The sequence below is a fragment of the Capsella rubella genome, unplaced genomic scaffold (genome assembly GCF_000375325.1).
Source record: "Capsella rubella cultivar Monte Gargano unplaced genomic scaffold, Caprub1_0 scaffold_2, whole genome shotgun sequence".
Classification (NCBI taxonomy): Eukaryota; Viridiplantae; Streptophyta; class Magnoliopsida; order Brassicales; family Brassicaceae; genus Capsella; species Capsella rubella.
In genome coordinates, this window is record NW_006238922.1 from 7078550 (window position 1) to 7082990 (window position 4441).

The window sequence follows — 4441 nt, forward strand, 5'->3', positions numbered from 1 at the left end:
GATCTGCAGTTCAATTGGTAACAGCTTCCACGGTGGGAAGGTTGTTAAAGGGTGAGGACCTGGGTTCGAGGAACGCCAGGCGCACCAATAGCCTACCTGGTGGACCATGAAGGCATGTGGGCCAGGAGAGAGCCTACATGCGCAGATTGGGTCCACAGGAGAGAGGTTAGGGTCGATGCGCTGCAGCGCTGTAAGGTTGCCATGTGGCTGGGTGTGCCATGTGGCGGAATCCCACAGGGCGGGTTGTTATAAGTTGTACTAAATATATCCATTTGTACCGCTTGTATAAATCAAATTGTATTTCGTAAGTCCAGTTATACTAAAATCTTTGTTTCACCATATATCAAAAGCAACAAGAACAAATTAGAGAAGCTTTCCAAAACCTTAAGAGAAAGCACATTAGAGAGATGTTTAACTATTTGAAGAAATATTTGAATTGAAAATCGATTCACTTTTACGCTTAGCTCGGTGCATAGCGGTGATGATAGGTGTTACAAGTGACAAGCAACGCGTGACACAACATTGATGCTCTAATCAGTGATAAGACTCTGTTGTGAAGGGTAAACCTTTAGCCGACGAGTGCGAAAGTTGAACCCGAAAGCTGTGGCGCGCGGTTTGGGATCACGTTTTGAAAAAGGAGCTGAGGGTTCTCGTTGTAGTAAGTGGGAGATGACAACAAACCTTAGCTCATTACTTTTTGCAATTGAAAATTTATGATCTTAGAAAAACTATGTTTTCTTAAAGAGGTAAATCGTACCCTTTCATAAAAGACAGTGAGGGATCTTGCTTGGAGTTTATATTGATACCGATTATGATGTAAACAATCTCCACTGTTAACAAAATTTGATGGAAGGTCTGATTCGAGGATTCTAAGAGAAGGAGTTGGGGGAAGAATGCATAGAAGCAGAAATGTGAAGAAGAAAATGAAGTTTTTTCTGGGTTTTATCAAAAATAATAATTAAAAATAGTTATTAGAGTTGGTTGGGATGGATAACCCCAAAGAAGCCTAGTTGGGACGGTAAATAACCTAAAATACAGTAAAACCTTATAAATTAATAATGTTGGGACTACAAAAATTTATTAATTTATAGTGATATTAATTTATAGTGGTATTTTAACTTTTTTTTTTTTTTGAAATTATGAATTGGGACAATTTTACAAAATTAGATTAATTTTTAAGATTATATAAATTTTTGTAGTTTAGAATTGAATTCTATATTTATATATAAAAAAAATAACAATGAATTAAAAATTTTATAAATAAATCTGCTTCTATACAAAGTACATCCATAAATTCAAATTTATGATTAATACCTCAATTGTTATCTTTTAACATCCTATAAAACAAACAAAAAATGAATATGATGCATATTTATAAATAGAAAACATTAAAACAAATTCACTTACTTTATGATGTTATGTAATATATTATAAGATTATAGTTTAAAAATATAACATAATCTTTTTTATAAAGATGAGCTCTAGGAGAAATTCATTTTTAGAAAAAACTAAAAGCATATTTCAACATAATTACTTAACCAAAATAAAAGCATACAGTAAAACCTCTATAAATTAATAATGTTGGGACTACAAAAATTTATTAATTTATAGTGATATTAATTTATAGTGGTATTTTAACTTTTTTTTTTTTGAAATTATGAATTTATGTTATTATTGGGACTATATTTACATAAGGATTTCAAAAAAACTTATTATCTTATTATCTTATCGAATTTGGTTAATTTTTACACTGGCCCGACTTGGGACCAGCAAAATTTATTAATTTATAGTGTTTATTAATTTATAGAGTATTAATTTATAGAGGTTTTACTGTATAAAGGGTCAAAAAGCCTTTGACTTGTTTTCCAATAAAAAGAAAATATAAAGTAAATCATTGTTTATAATGAAGGTATATGAGAAAAGTTTTTTGGGTCAAAGGGTACACGAGACTAAGAACCTTAGGCCATCTCCAAAAGCAAGTACTTAACAAAAATTATATAGGTTGTAAAAGTTTTAGTTGATTAAAAATAAATTAATATGTTATAAAATAAGAAAGGGTGATGCTTAATGAAGGGGTTTACGGATATTAGTCATGTACTCTCCTCGTTGAACCACGAGACATGCCTAGAGGTGTCAAACGGCCCGGTCCGCGTCCATATGGGCCTACCCGAGACAAACATTACTTTTTTAGACCGCGACGGGCCAGCCCGCTAGGACAGGGTATCAAATTTGTGGCCATGCTCGCCTCGCCCGACGGGATAACGGGCAGACTCGCGTACCTATAATTAATATTTTTAAATTAAATAAAAATAATAATTTTATTCTAAATAAATTAAATAATTAATTTAAAATTTTAAATAACTTTTAAATCACTATCTTTACATTTTTATTTACTTTTAAGCATTAAATTTCTTTTTTATTACATATTTCACATATGAATTTTTTTACAATTATATAAAAATATTTATTTATATATAATATAATTCTCAATTTTTGAAGCCAGCGGGCTGGCCCACCAATCCGCAGACATAACCAGCTAAAATCCGTAACCTGTTTGGGCTTGTCCGCTAGACCTGCTTTTTAACGGGCCTAAGATATATCTGTCCATGTCCGCCCGCCATGGTACTACTTGGGCCAAGCCTTCGGGCTAGTGGCCCGCTTGACACCTCTAGTCCGCAGGCTTGCGAAAACAACACGGCAATTACGAACCGTCTCAAGTAAATAGGTCATGAAATTGATGAGTCGGGAGAATTTTTTATTTCAACGCGACAGTCTTGGTTTAGTTTATGAATTATCTTCATCTCCGACAATCGAAACGACTCAGTGATACCTACGTTCGAATATAAGATATCATAGGAAACCTCTCCAACTACTGAAGCAGAATGCTAATACAATTCCCAGTCAAACACAATTCATGTGGCTCCTCGAAATATAGGACTGAAACAAATGGACATGTAGCTTGCTCTAATAGTTATACTAAATCGTAGAAGGGTGTTTATTCCACAAATTAATATAACCAGAAAAGAAAGCTATGTGCTCATTGGTTGCGGACCAATATTTTGAGGAGCCATAAGGATTGTATCTGATTATGGACTGCATTTCACCTTAAGCTCTAGAAGTTGGAGAGATATATGGTATTTCCTACTCGATCGCCAGTAACACAACATGAGGTCTGCCTCTGGAGTTCAGAAGCTCACTTTATGAATCATATTTAACGTCGACGATTGAAACGACATAGTGTTACCTACGATCGAATATGAGAGATCATAGGGACCTCTTTAACTATTGACGCAAAATTCTAATATAATTCACAGTCAAATACAATGCATAAGGCTCCTCAAAGTATTGGACTACAACAAAGGGGCATATAATTTGCTCGGCTAGTTATATTAAATCGTTGAACGGTGTTTATTCAACAATTTAATATAACTAGAAGAGAAAACCATATGCTCATATGTTGTAGTCCAATATTTTCGAGGAGCAACAAGGATTGTATTTGATTATGAATTGTATTGGACCTTCTGCTCCATAAGTTGAAGAAATCTATGATATCTCATACTCAATCGCAAGTAACACAACATGAAGTCCTTCCCTAGTGTTTAGAAGTTCACTTTATGAACCCTATTCATTTGGTTCACAAAAAAAAAGAAATGAATCCTATTCATCTCCGACGATCGAAACAAGATAGTGTTACGTACGATTGAAGATGAGGTATTGTAAGAGGCCTCTCCAGATACTGAAGCAATATGCTAATACAATGCACAGTCAAATACAATGCATGACGCTCCTCGAAATATGAAACTACAACAAATGGACATATAGCTTGCTCTTCTAGTTATATTAAATCGTAGAAGGATTTTATCTTCAATTTAATATAACCAGAAGAGAAAGCCATGTGCTCATTGGTTGCGGTCCAATATTTTGAGGAGCCACAAGGATTGTATATGATTATGAACTGCATTGCACCTTCTAGTTCAGAAGTTGGAGCGTTATATGATATCTCCTACTCGATCGCAAGTAATTTACACTTTGATATTTGGATATTCAAAGATGAATAGGATTTCGAAAGCGAGCTTCCAAACTCTAGAGAAAGATTTCAAGTTAGTTTCTAACTATTTCATGAGCGAGTCTGCTACATGGAAATGGAAATTTCCATACGCAGCGAAAAAATGATGAAGAAGATGTTAATGAAGAAGAATAATCATTATATCATATCCATTGTAAGGAGTTCATTTGATGGTAATCCTACTGAATTTAACTTACAAAAAACATTTTTTACATATATTTTAATAATTCATCCATCTAAGTAAAATATATATATATATAAAAATTTCAAGGAAATATATTTATAAAAACTTCAAGGAAATATATTTATAAATTATATTTATCATACGTATATATATATATATATATATATATATAATATATATATATATATATA

General features: G+C 33.0%; 1 long non-coding RNA gene across 1 annotated transcript in view; it reads right to left on the bottom strand.

Annotated features, from left to right (window-relative positions):
* Window positions 1-4441, bottom strand: part of LOC111831842 — a 9805-nt gene that overhangs the window by 2522 nt on the left and 2842 nt on the right. The window lies entirely within an intron of this gene.